At 37.5% G+C, this 15,161-nt stretch overlaps 1 protein-coding gene across 6 annotated transcripts in view; it reads left to right on the forward strand.

The window, feature by feature from the left end:
• Nucleotides 1-15,161, forward strand: part of TMTC2 (transmembrane O-mannosyltransferase targeting cadherins 2) — an 889,490-nt gene that overhangs the window by 329,595 nt on the left and 544,734 nt on the right. The gene's annotated exons all lie outside the window — the stretch shown is intronic.

A 15,161-nucleotide genomic window follows, 5' to 3' on the forward strand; every position in this document is an offset into this window, starting at 1 on the left:
ATATTTGCATTTGGACTGGCTTTCAAGGAGCCTAAAAGCATTTATTTTTGCTGATCCCTTGGAAAATAAAAACAAATTTTTGACCACTGTTGGCTTTGATGTGTTTGTTTTATCAAGTAGTAAACTTAAAGACGGATGGAAATGAAAAATCTTGGGAAAATAAAGCTAATATGCTTGTATAATATTAAATTTCTTCTTCCATTTCCCAACTAGTAAAAATAGATCAGTGACAGGCTATGAGTGTGGAAAATGGAAATAAAAAAATGGAGGATACACTTAACCAACCACCGGTCCATTTGTTTATATTGTGTGTATATGTTTATAAACCTAGGGTTGTGATACTTTATCTTTCCAGCATAACATAGCATGTAATTTCACACAACTTATTGCATCACCACTCCTGATTTTGTTTCACAATGCAGTTTTATTGCCATGTTAAAATAGTAGTCAACTAATTTAAGTTTGCTGCAGAATTTAGTTTACTTCTTCAGGTTTTCTTATATGAAGTATTTTAAATTAGGGTTTTCTCATGCATATTATTTTGGGTGCCCCTACTGAGCTAAAGTAATTCCCTGATTATTTTCTATGAGTGCTAAAGGACCTCTGGTCATTTTATGAAATAGGATTTTTTTATCCTGTCTTGGTGCTTGCATTTTCTGTACCTCAAACTAATCCTACTTACTGCATCTTCTAAGCTTGTTTCCCATAATTTTATTATATGCTTTAGATTTTTCACATTCAATTCCTTTAAACTTCATCATTGCTTCATCTGAAATGCCACTGAAAAAAGTCACTATTTATTGATTTTAAGAGATAGCCCCCTTATTTATTATTCTGACTTGTCTGTCTTTACCCACTTCTATCTTTTTATTTATTATTGTTTTTTATATTACAGTATTCTCCTGAAAATAAATTTTTTTCCAGTGGTAGTAATAGGGAGTATTACTCCAATGAGAAATTTTGGGATTTAGTTTTAACAGAAAGTGAAACAAATTCTTTATTGTGTATGTTATTTGGAAAACAGTGATAGATGTTCTGTAAATGCATGTGTAAAACTGATTCTTCTTAGTACTCTTGGGTTATTTTAATTTTTTGGCATATACCTATTATTAGAAGTACACTTATTTTCTAAGGGAGGAATGAGTGCATAATTCAATATATTTTTATGAAATAGTTTCAATATTTTTTCCCCACTCTGGAATAGGAAATGGAAAGGACTGAAGATGAGGCATCAAAAAGCAGTAGTTAAGGCAAAATAACCTACAAACAGACAGGAAGCCCATAGCTGAGGGCCTCATATTCCTATCTCACTGTGCTCAGGTTATTTAAAAATGTACATTTAAAGGAATATTAATGATTTTTATTTGGAAAAAGTCTGCTTCAAATGACTAAAATTTAGAACTGAAAAGTTCTTTTAAAAGTATCTAATATAATCCCTGTTGTACAAATAAGTAGATTGAAACCAGGAGAGATGAAGTTGATTAGCCCAAGTTAGCTGTAAGTAACTAAATTTTGGGTCCCTTGATAACCATCATTGCTTTTTCTTCTATAACATGTATTCCATTTCTTTCACAACATTGTAGATAGAGAGACAGACAAGTAGGTAGATAGGTGGCTGGGTAGGTAGATAGGTATTTTTGATTAGTCAGCCCTTCTGTGCAGTTTTAGAATGTCAAATTCATATAAATCATGACTTAGCTTAAAATTATTAAGGAAGGGTTTTTATTAATTTTAATATGTATAAGATGCAAAGCACTGTTGTATTTTCAGAAAGTGAGTCTGTGCTATGTAGACAATAAATAGGATGATGTCATTTTTAGAAGGTGATGTGGTGGGCAGTAGGGTACTTCTTGAAACCAAATAGTCAGGTTAAGCATCTTTGAGGAGGTGATATATGAAATCTTAGCTTATGCCAACTCTTTGAAGAGCCAGATGAGAGCATTTCAGACAAAAGACAAAGTTCAAAGGTCGCAGGCAAGAACAAGCTTGTGTTCACAGCAAAGAAAGAGGCGAATGTGACTGGAGCATATTAAACCTGACGGGAAAGTGGGAGGAGATGAGCTTGGAGAGGAGGCAGGGCTAGAGCCCAGGGGCCTTTGTTACCAAGCTAAGGAGTTCGCATTTTATTTTAAGAGCAATGGAAGGGACCATGTGGCAAGACAGGATCAGAGAAAGGTCAGAGTACAGCGAGGGGAACTCTATTGCTGTCTCACAGGCAAGAAATGGTGGTGGCTTAGGCTGGGGAGTGTTGTGGGAATGCAAATATTTAAAATGAAATTATACACTTACCTTCCTTAGAAAATTCTAAGGTAATTAATAGGGAAGACCTATTTTCCATTTTTGCACCATCAATATCTAGCATATTGCCATGTCACAGTAATGTGCAATAAATGTTGAGCTCAGATATATTCTTTTTTTTTTTTCACACACACACACTATATTTTATTTTTACAAGACATAAATAGACTGACACCAAGCATTGTACATGGATGACCACAACAAAAGCAACAACGATTGCAATTACCAAACATGAAACACACTCATACTATGTCATAATATTGACATTCAGTCCAGTAATCCTCCACTGTAACAGCTCCTTTACTTTGCAGTGAAAATTGATTTGTATATTCTTTGCCTCTGAGTCCTTGTTGGATTTTTTTTTTTAATTCAGACAGAAAGTCACAAAAATTATACTCATCCTCATCAGTTCACTCAGTCCCATGTAATTAATTTTTTTTTTCATCTTGATCTTTTGTTAGCACTTTTATGAGTTCATCAGTTTTTCATTAGAGTTCTGAAAATTCAGTTCTGCTTATTCATTCAGTTCAGCAGTACAGTCAGTTACCAGAAACCTGTACTTGTCAGAGTCTTTTCCATGAATTTCTTAAAGATGAAACCCTTTTATAGGAACATATTTGCAATAGCATCAGAGTACACACAGAACTGTCTGTAAATGACAAAAGACTTAAAAATGACCACAGTTAAAAATTTGATGAAAGTTCATAATAATGCAGTTGACAAGAAAATTAGTTATTTCTGAGATATACATTTTAAGGTAATAACTAGGATTATGACTTATAACATTATACCAGAACATATAAGATTTTTAGAAATTTCATGTAATGTCTGAAACATTTATATTAACATATTTCCATACAAATAACCCAATGAAAGTTTAGTATTAGTTGTTTTGTTTGTTTGTTTTTTTATACTGCAGGTTCTTATTAGGCATCAATTTTATACACATCAGTGTATACATGTCAATCCCAATAGCCCAATTCAGCACACCACCATCCCCACCCCACCGCAGTTTTCCCCCCTTGGTGTCCATATGTCTGTTCTCTACATCTGTGTCTCAACCTCTGCCCTGCAAACTGGCTTATCTGTACCATTTTTCTAGGTTCCACATACATGCGTTAATATACGATATTTGTTTTTCTCTTTCTGACTTACTTCACTCTGTATGACAGTCTCTAGATCCATCCACGTCTCAACAAATGACTCAGTTTTGTTCCTTTTTATGGCTGAGTAATATTCCATTGTATATATGTACCACAGCTTCTTTATCCATTCGTCTGTTGATGGGCATTTAGGTTGCTTCCATGACCTGGCTATTGTAAATAGTGCTGCAATGAACATTCAGGTGCATGTGTCTTTTTGAATTACGGTTTTCTCTGGGTATATGCCCAGTAGTGGGATTGCTGGGTCATATGGTAATTCTATTTTCAGTTTTTTAAGGAACCTCCATATTGTTCTCCATAGTGGCTGTATCAATTTACATTCCCACCAACAGTGCAAGAGGGTTCGAGCTCAGATATATTCTTAATTTTAGAATTGGATGGAGGTTCCAAAACTGACTAAAAGTTTCTTCCGTTAGAATTTGTTTTGCTCTTTGTCCAAGAAGATGCATACTATGATTTTTATATCAGTTCTTCTCCAACTTACTGGTTATGGATATTCTTAGGGTATTTATGCCCATGGATTGAATGAATAATAACACTTCTTCAGCTTAAAAATAAATGTTTGAATGAAATGTTAATGTTAAATGAATGTTTATGTAATGTAAATGAAATGGTAAATGTTGTTTTGAGTCTTTTTTTTTTTTTTAATGCATTTGCAAATGCCAATGAAAATGCCCGAGTTGGTGAGTTTTGTTCTATTGGAAATTCACTCTGCTGGGTGATTGTGTGCTTTTCATTTGCTTGTTAATGATACAGGTGACTTGGAATATGCCATTCAGTTGGGAATAGACAGGAAATTACAGGAATTTATACTGGCTGCAATGGCAATTAGAAGGCAGTATTTAAAAGTACTCTTAGTTATTTGTGTTTTGAATCCACTAGTTTTATGTCTTGGGAGAAGGGATTGCATTAGAGATTGCCTTTTTTTTCTTCATGTTGGCTTGCAAGAAGGAAAGTGAGGCAGGTTTTTAAAACTGGTTTAATAAGTTGGTTAAATGTAGGCCTCTGTGGTACCTATAGTCTCTGGGATTAAGATTCCCCATCTATAAAGTGAAAGGATTGATGTGGGCTTCCATAATGTTTTCCAACTCATATTTCATGTTGTGTCTAATATATACTTAATTTTTCACTGGTCTTTCATCAAAAATTTTAAGGAATGTATAAAAAATAGGTTTCAAACTATGCTATAATAGTATAATGTTGTATTCATATCTCATCAAGCTTACAGTGTACTCCCATGTCCATAAAAAACAAATCATGTCTATTCTTTACAGAATTTAATTTATAAATGTCAAAGGTGAACATTTGGTGCCCTGATGTCTCATGTGGGCCTGTTATTCAAGGGATTCTCCATGAATTTCCTTTTGGCTCCAGTAGAAAGCTTCTGCCAAAAGAATGAAAGTCAAGACAAGTCCCTCCTTGTCTCTTTGTCTTCTTTTGTTTTTTAAAGAATTACTGGAAAAACCATTTTTTCAGAAAGAATATATTATAAATCTTTTCTTTATATGCATAGTAGTAAATTTGATATAGACTGAAACAACTAAAACCAATACATATTTGTTATAAGGTACCTACTATGCATAAATCTGGGCCAGATGGAAAGTCATTAGATATTAACCACCAAAGCATAAAAAGTTAAAAGGGAGCAGGTTGTGACAAATGATAATGAGAAGAAGTACTCTTTTATGTAGACATTGGACTGTTCTTCTTTTCCCATCTACCTCTTAACCATATGCTTCTAAGAGCAAAGACTTTAGTGTCTTTTTCTTCATTATTGATCCTTTCTCTGGGTGATGTTCATTTCCAACAATAGTGACAAGTTCTGATCTTCTTCCTCCAGTTCAATATTTAGCAAGCACTATACTAGATGTAAGTGTTACCAAACTCAGGTCTAGCTGCTCACTGCTCGAAAGCCAATACTCAAGAGGCAAGTATTGATAGAAAGGAAAAGTTGCTTTAATCAGAAGGCCGGCAATCTGGGGAGAAGGTGGACTCATGTCCCAAAACTAACTCTGAAGATTCTGCTCAGCCTTGCCAGTTTTTAAAGGGAAAAACCTCAGCGAATCATCAAGACAGGAGGTCAAGCTCTGCATCGTTTTCCATTGCGCGCAGGCTGGCTGACCCCTCATGATCTTTCTTCAGATGTTATCTTGCCCATGTGGACTGCCTGCAGGATCGCTAAGGGAGCTGCTGGGGTGGAAAGCTAGTCATTCTTTAACTACTTAATTGTTCATTCCTACTTCTTTCAATTTAGGGAAAGAATCAACAGGTTAGGCAAGGTATTGTGCGCATTCAGTAGAGCATAAGTCAGGAGTTAGGTTAAATGTTACCTAGTGATCTCATTTCTATAATTAAGGTTTAAGGGGAACAGAAATAGACAAACAGGAAAGGGGCAAAAGAGCTCTTACAAATCCCCATTTGTCAGACATCATTCCATTTCTGTGGGATTAGGGACGAAGGTCCATCTTCTACAACTTCTTCATGCTGACATAGGGCACCATATTCTCAGAGTAGAAGACATGGCTAGTAGAAGTAGTTGACATGGCTCTGTAGCATCTCTTTGCTGACAATTTTAGTTGCCAACTTACATATATGGGCACAGCAAGCTACAATTATTTTGATGCCCACAAAGATAGATTATTATGAGCAACAGTGTTAATCCCATTCTCTTGAGGCCAGTTCTTGGAATTGTGCTACCCATAGATTCAGTACTGCTCAAGATGGAGCAGCTTATGTCATGGCTACAATCTGGTCATCATGCAGTTAGCTTTTTCCCCTCTGGTAGTAATTACAGTATCTGTAAAACAACTCAAGAATGTGCATCAGACACTGAAAGACTCTGTGACGCTATTGTCCTTATCATTGACTACTTGAGCCTGCTCTTTTGTGACTCAGGGAGGCTTGGGAAGCTTCAGCTTTTCTACAAACAAGAGGCAGGGGACATGGAGGGACCTTTGTACTTGGGTGGGAATTGGGGTGGGGAGCCACAGGATTCTGCTCAGTTTCATAGGGATACCACAGGGAACAAGACAGGCTCCAATGTAGACTGCAAACTGGAGAGGGAGGCACAAATTATAAAAATAATGATTTAATTACAATTACAATTAGTTTTTAAAAGGAGACACAGTATCAACTAAGGGGCCTTGACCTGGGTGGCTGGGGTGCAGAAGAGCCGTACCTGGTGCATGTAAGCTTTATTTAAATGATGAGTAGGAGTTCTCCAAACAAAAGTGTAGAACTGAGGGGATGCAATAAAGAACATTAAAGCAGAGAAAATGCTTGAGGCAGAAGGCATGGCATGTGTCTGGGGAATAGTTCAAGGACAGAACTAGGACCATGGTTAGATGCTAAGAGAAGATACATAGAATGTACATCCAAATTGAGGAAATCCAAATTATGAGAGCTGATCATTTTTCATCTTGGGCCCACAGAGAAGTGTGGACTGTTTTAAACTATAATTATCTTTATTATTTTTTAGAGGTATTACTATCAACAAGATTAGAATCCTGAAAACTTCTTACTACGTTTATCAAACAATTTATGATCTAACCCAATGTTTTCAGACCCTGATCTTCTTTGGTCATTATCTAACCCCTGTGAGGTAGGAATGGATCCCAATACATTTGACTAAGATAATAGAAGTTCAGAATTTTCAAGTGACTCTCCAGATCAGAAATTTTCAACATATGTCTGTAGTGGGAGAAGAACTTGAAAATCCAGCTCTTTCAACTTTTTAAGTCCAGAACTTTCTGTTAATGTTGTAGTCTGTTTTTCTCCAGCATGGTTTATATATATTAAATTTCATTTTAAAAAGTAGTTACTGGAGAAAATTGTTAAAATATTGGGTTTGACTTTTCATCAGTGAACACTAAAAGAAGAAGCTTGAAAACTATGTAATGGGTTGAATTGGTGAGAGGCCTATGGTTTTTATTATTTGTAATTAAAATAGAATATGGCAGTGAACTGAGGTTGGTTGTAACATTTCATTTTTAATCACTTCAGAAATGAAGTGAGAGTAATTTTAAAAATTAAATAATGACCTAATTAGTGGTATTTCCTTGATTAAAAATGAAAATATATTTTTGGCCTTTGCAAAAATTATATTGAGATTCCAGTTATATTCAATGCTTAGGATGAAAACATTTTGCTAAAGTATCAGTGCTTTGTGTGCTTTTACTGCTCCAAGGACAGTAGAGGCAGTTTACAGGTGTATAATTAGAACTGGATTTTTCTGAATGTTGTTCCAAACTATTTCACGTCTTGCCTAGGATTTTTTTATTTTTAAATTCCCTCCTATAACAATGTGTTTAGTAATTTAATTTAATCTTCCTACCTGTGTGTATTTTATATGAGATACTTTCCAGAGACTTTTAGAGTTAAAACTTTCCCATGAGTAAAATGGGAAGAAATAGGGAAGGGATTAGCTAAGCTTACAAGCCAAAAATGAAGGGAAAATTAAATGATTAATTTGTTTCAAAAAAGGGATATAAGTTAAAGGACAAACAGTAAAGTGATAGGAAATAATTTCCTTAAAAGCAAAAGCTAAAAGATCAGGCTACTTAAGATATGAGAAACTCTATAAAACTACAAGGAAAATAGAATACAAAGACCAAGGGTTACGAACAAACAATTCTCAAAAGAAAAAATATAATAGGTTTTAAAAGATAGGTAAACATACAATTTCATTAGAAATCAAAGAAATTCAAATTCAAGTAAAGAATTCAATGAATTCTTTTCAGCTGCTCTAGCACTTAGTCTCAGTAATTCTTCTCTTGGTAATATATCTTAAGAAAATATAATTTTTTTCTATGTTTATCAACAAAGATAGTAATCAGACCACAGCACTGCTATTTATTAGCGGCAAAAATTTAAAAAGCATCTAAATGCCCCAAAAAGGAAAATAATTAAATAAATTATGGTTATCCCCTTTTGAGGAAATATTATAAACCCTAGGTTAAATTTATAAAGAATAATAATAACAGAGGCAACTATCTATGTTATGGTACATGAATAATGATTAAATTATACAAAATAGCTATATCATTAAAAAAGCAAAGTAAACAAGCAAACAGTGTTAAGAAGGGATATTTTAGTTTTTTGGACTTTTACAGTCAATTTTTTTTGGGGGGGAACAGGCTTAATGTTTTCTATTTTATGTTTTCTTTAATGAGCATATTAGTTTTGGAAGGACTAAATTCTTTAGCAAAATGTGAAAGTACAAGCACCTTAATCTATTGCTCAGATAGTCTGTAGAAAAGATAGGAAAATTATTATAGTAACCAAATAATTATCCAAAAATTATTTAACAGAACTCAACATGTAAAACTTAAGACAAAAATTAAGTGAGAAAGGAATAAAAAGTAGAGCAACTCATCTTGTCTGAATTCTCTTTAAATACTGTATTTCCATGATGAATTCATCAAATATAATAACAGTACAAACATGTACTAAGTGCTTTTGTGTCCTGAGAAATTCGCATTTAATCCCCACAAAAGCCAGGTGATGAGGTTACCTGTCTCCATTTTACAATGAGGAAGGTGAGGTCATCAAGCTGTAAGGTAGATTACCTAAGATTTCAATGCCACTTAGTATAGAGGCAGCATTTGAACCAGAACACTCCTGACTGCTGCGTTGCACTGTCATCAACTCTATGTCAGTGTAAGAGATGAACACAGATATTTTACATCCATGGATGCTTTATTGGTGGATGATACAATATGTATCAGATACACTGAAAGTTGGGAATCGCTCACCGTTTATTATCATTCGGGACATTTAGAGGTAAAAGACTATTTCTATTTATCTTGTCAAACATGGACAACTCATTTAAGGTCCAAGCTTCAGTGAATGATGAGGTGGTCTTTGTTCTTCTGTTGTTTTTTACCTTTTTATTCTGAAGCCATAAAAGACTTGAAAATAAGAGGAGAAGTCTTGATGGAATTCATGCATTTATGATGATTCTTGGTTCTATCTGAATTTTCTTTTGAGGAAGGAGAATAAGTAAGAATTTTGTATACATATAATATTTATTATTTTGAATCTACTACTTATTGGCCTTTTAAATTTCATTTCCAATAACCTTTTATAGAAAGTATAATATAAAATACTACTTAAAATATGAACACTTTGGGGCTTCCCTGGTGGCGCAGTGGTTGAGAATCTGCCTGCCAATGCAGGGGACACGTGTTCGAGTCCTGGTCTGGGAAGATCCCACATGCCGCGGAGCAACTGGGCCCATGAGCCACAACTACTGAGCCTGCGCGTCTGGAGCCTGTGCTCCGCAACAAGAGAGGCCGCAATAGTGAGAGGCCCGTGCACGGCGATGAAGAGTGGCCCCCGCTTACCACAACTAAGGAAAGCCCTCGCACAGAAATGAAGACCCGACACAGCCATAAATTAATTAATTAATTAATTTTAAAAAAAAGAAATTATGAACACTTTGTATAAAATTTTAGTTTTCATAGTACAACTAAAACTCTTAATATATTAAATACATAGTATATCAATCTATAACCCCTATGCAGTGTATACTTGAGCTTTATAAGCATTTTTCATAAAACACATTTAAAATCCAACTCATTGTGGTGATAGCAATCAGGCATCCCGCAGCCTGGCACCATTGTCATACAAATGGCCCCTTGTTAGTAGTACAGCGGTAAGCAAATGTCTTTACCTCTCAGCGCTCCCATTTCCCCGTATGGAAGATGCTCATAATACCATGCTTCTGAGATTCCAAAATGACAGAGGTCTGGCTCACTGTCTTAGTCCATTCAGGCTGTTGTAACAAAATACCACAGACTGAGTGGCTTATACACAACAGAAATTTATTTCTCACAGTTCTGGAAGCTGGAATTCTGAGATCAGGGTGCCAGCATGGTCCGGTGAGGGCCCTCTTCTGGGTTGCAGATTTCCCCTTGTATACTTGCACGGTGGAAGAAATGAGGGAGCTCTCTGAGGCCTCTTTTATGAGAACACAAATCTCAGAGCCCTCATGACCTAATCACCATCCAAAGGCCCTACCTACTAATACCCTCACCTTGGGAGTTAAGATTTCAACATTTAGACCATAGCACCTACCAAGTTTTATTATATTTATTACATTTCAAAAAAGAAATGCGTACTATTGTTATAAAATATACAAGGATTATAAGATGCTTCACAGTACTAGAATGATTAAATCAATTCAAGTAATATGGCGTGGACTGACTCCAGAGTTTTCAGAATTTACATAAAGGAAAGTGCTTGGTGTCATGCCAGGCACATATGTATCCATTAATGCTAGTACTCTTATTATGGAATCTCAGTGTCAAACAGTTACATTTCTGACCCAGTGCTGGGTGCTTTTATGCACGGTTTGTCACTCCAGTAATCTAACCCTGTTAGATTAAAATAACGTTATCCCTGTTTTACAGATGCAAGATTTAAGGTATCAAGAGTGTAAGTGACATATCGAAGGCCCTTACGCAGAGTAACTTGGAAGAGCAAGGATTTGAACCTTGTCTGATCTCCAGCCCATGATATTTTTATGGTTTGCCTGGTGCTTTCAAAGATTCACTCTTAGGAAATATGAGCCTGGTGGGTCTTCAAAGGTGACACAGATCCAGAATGCTGAGATTTTGGAGGACTGCTGGTGGAGAAACCCACGGAGCTCTCATAATCATGTACTTGAAAGCCTCAGGAAGGAAGGGCAGCTTGAGGTCATCAAGGCAGGGAAAGAGCCTGAAAGGGGCAGATGGAGGGAAGGAGCTTAAGTAGAGGGGAGTGAAAAGAAAAGACAGGAGGCAAGGCACCAACCCCCACCCTGGGCAGTTTTATTCATGCTGCCTTGTTTGTTCCTTCTGATAACACAGTGAGGTTATCCTTGTTTAAAAAGTGAGGAACCTGAGGCTCAAAACCAGAGAATCTTGAAAATAACCAGGTGGCCTTTCTCCAGCACTGAACACAATACCTCACACAAAGAAGGTGATCAGTCAATATTTTGTTCAATAAAAGAATGACTAAGGGAGGATAGACTGGCTTTCAGTTGGTTTTACTCTTTCCTTTTCTTATCTCTGCTTCCATTTTTTGCATGGGAATAGAATCTACCTTGTTTAAATCATTTGTGACTAAATCTTGTTTTGCTAAGAAAAAGATACAGTTAAGTTCTTGTCTTTTTTTTTTTTTATATAAATTTATTTATTTATTTATTTATGGCTGTGTTGGGTCTTTGTTTCTATGCGAGGACTTTCTCCAGTTGCGGCAAACGGGGACCACTCTTCATCGCGGTGCACGGGTCTCTCACTATCGTGGCCTCTCTTGTTGCGGAGCACAGGCTCCAGACGCGCAGGCTCAGTAGTTGTGGCTCACGGGCCTAGTTGCTCCGCGGCATGTGGGATCTTCCCAGACCAGGGCTCGAACCCGTGTCCCCTGCACTGGCAGGCAGATTGTCAACCACTGCGCCGCCAGGGAAGCCCCTAAGTTCTTGTCTTAGTCCACTAGGGCTTCTATAACAAAATACCATAAACTACATGGCTTATGAACAACAGAAATTTATTCCTCACTAGAGGCTGAAAGGCCCAAGATCATGCTCAGGTTGATTTGGTGCTGGTGAGGCCTGCTTCCTCATTTACAGCCATCTTCTCTCTGTGTTCTCCTGTGGTGGAAGGGAAAAGGGAGCTCTCCGAGGTCTCTTTTATGTGGGCACTGATCCCATTCATGAGGGTCCCACCCTCACGAGCTAAGCACCTCTCAAAGGCCCCACTTCCACATACCATCACTTTGGGGGTTAGGATTTCAGCATATGAATGGGAGGAAGGCACAGACATTCAGACCATAGCAACAATTTACATATATTCTTTTGAAGATTTTGTATAGGACTCAAAAAGCTATAAAAGCAAGATGACGAGAACTGAATTAAGTTTTGGATTAGGGCACAGAAAATGCACTGGATTTTGGACGGCAGATCATGGATTTTGGAATGAGGCACACCCAGCCCTACTGCTGAGTATCTCCTTGAGCATGTTCCGCCTTCCGCTAGCCTCTCTGCTGCTCAGTTTCTCAATCTGGAGATGACTGCTACTGCCTCAAGTTGTGAGGATTCACTTACAATTTCATAAAATAACTAGCATGTAATAAATGCTCAGTAAATTGTAATAATGGCCATTTATTCTTTTAAAATTATAGTGGAAACCATACTAATGTCCTGGAATGAATGAATTGTATAGAAACATTTCTGAATAAGATATATAAACAAGGAACAGAAATTAGGGGAAGAGGAGACAGAATAAAAACCTAGGAATTAAGAAAAAGAATAAATCCTTACCTGTCAACGTGCAGACAGGACCAGAGAGAAAGGGAATAATTGCTTATAAGAAGAAAGAAGATTATAAGTTACAAGTAATTGGGAACAGGGAAAGAAAGGGTGGGGAAGAAAGAGACAGAGACTGTTTTTCCAGTCTTAGCTATTTGATTTAGTGACCGAATGCACTTGGGAGATTCTTGTTTGCATTCTGCCTCTGCTTAATTAAAACAGTTGTTCCCAAAGGTACGTTCGTGTACCCTGCCATTGACTCCTCCGTGCCTTCGTGGATGCATCTGTAAGTGAATACCTCCACAAAGCCCTTAGAGATGGTGTGGAGCACTGTGAGAAGACTCTGAGCTCTTCTTAGGAAGAGGATGTAAGCTCTTTGACCACCTCTCTCCATTCTCATTACCGCCTGCCTTAACTTAGTCTCAGCGGCATGTTCCTTTCTGTAGTGACTTCGGTGTCTGCGTTTGAGTCCTCTGTCTGCCTCATCTCTTTCCTTACAGCTGCTTTGTCTCAGGTTACACAATATCCCAGAACAAAGTGAAGCTGCTTACCTCTGTCTTTGATTAGGTTGTACCCCTCATTTAGTTATGTCTTTCTCTTCATCTTTAGGTGATGAAACTCAGATTGTTTCAAGTCTTAGCATGAACGTCTCATTCTTGATGAAGCACACTTGATCTCTATTGAATCTGTGTATTACTTAAACTTATAATGGGATTGGGTTGCTTCCCCCTCCGTGACCCTTCCCCCGCTCCTCCGCTCTCTCTGAGCTCTTCAACTCCTCCCCAGTCTCCTCTCTTCTCCTCCTTGCTCCCCACTAATTCCCATTCCCCATCTGACAGTCTTCATAACTCCATCAGTTTCATAACCCTTCTGGAAAGAGTCAGGGGAGAAATAAATGCAATAAAGCAATGCTAACCTTCCTGACCTCCTTTTCAGGTGAGCACAGAGCCCTGGCCTGCTGTTCTTCTACTCTCCTTTGCACTGGACACCTTTCATGCCACCTGTCCAATTCAGGGCAAATTCTTGGCCTCATCCATGTCCCTGGATCTTAGGGACAGATCCAGGGCCTTCCAGCCTCAAAGTGAGCAGTCCAGATTGAGCTACTGGGCGTCCTTTTCCTTGTTTCCCCGGCCCGCCTGTTTTCTTAGCCAGTAACTGTGGCACATTTATCACACTGAGTCTGTCTCAGTAAACCAGAGCTTTCATTAACTCAGGCGGCCAACGCACAAAAACATAAAGCAACAAAACTCATAGAAGGGCAGGGGAGAGAGATTGGTTTGAAGAGTGAGAGCATGCCTCACTCAGACATTCAGCAAGCTTCCCTTCCGAGAAGCAAGAGAGAAGATTCTCCTCCATAATTTTACTTCTCCCAGGCATAATGAGCACACATTAACAAGTAGCCTGTCTTCAGCAGACTCTCTTTTCAACAGCTCGTCTAAATCCTGACCATTGGGTTATCACCCACGCTGCCTTACCAGGAATGCATTACTCACCTCCCCTAATAGAAACAGCCCATGAAGGGCTCACCTCAGCTCCACTTTACCCACTCTTCTTGTTATCATTAGATGTCACCAAAAGCATCTGCCCAAATCCTTCCACTATGGCTTTTTCCTTGTTCCAGTCATCTGAATCTTTGGAAAAAGCCCTCAGGTATAGATAATTGCTTCTGGATACTACTAATGTTCTTTTTCCTGATCTGGCTTCTGAATATATGACCATAGTCGCTTTGTAAAAATTCACTTACTTGTGCCCTTTATGTATATTTAACTTTGATTATAAGTTGAACAAAGCCAAACAATCCACCTCCATCCAGAAATGATGCACTTAGCTTGATACCTTGCACACCTCCCTTTTCAAATTTATATCTGTTTTATAGTTAAACTAGTTAAACTATCTCCATAATCTCCTCTTTCCTCTGCTAGATGGGAACTATTCCAAGGATAAATGTTGCACTTATCTTCATATCCCCCATATCTTGTTTATACAAGACACAATGTACATATCTTGGGTTGGATACTTTAACCTACAGTTTCTTCTTTTCCCAAACCGTTCAAGTGATTCCATAGTACAATGGAATATAATAAATTTTAGCCACCTTAGGTAGTTTGAACTGTTCTGGAATTAAGATATCTTTGAAGGTATAATTGATGTCTGGATCATTTGTTGTATTCCGAGGGAAATTCAAAGCTCTAAAACCATGGCCACGGCCACCATGTTGCTCAAGTCCAAGAGACACATTCATAGAGACATCATTGTGAATGGCACCCTTGAGAATTGTGCAGTGCCCAGCATGTGTGGCCATTCACTGCAGCCCTGCCTAAAAATCACTGTGAGGTGAGAGGCTATGGATAGGCAACTGCCTGGTGACCTGGGCTAACTAGGTTCTAGCTTGCTCTGGAAGATGAAGCAAT

The sequence above is a fragment of the Balaenoptera musculus genome, chromosome 10 (genome assembly GCF_009873245.2).
Source record: "Balaenoptera musculus isolate JJ_BM4_2016_0621 chromosome 10, mBalMus1.pri.v3, whole genome shotgun sequence".
Lineage (NCBI taxonomy): Eukaryota > Metazoa > Chordata > Mammalia > Artiodactyla > Balaenopteridae > Balaenoptera > Balaenoptera musculus.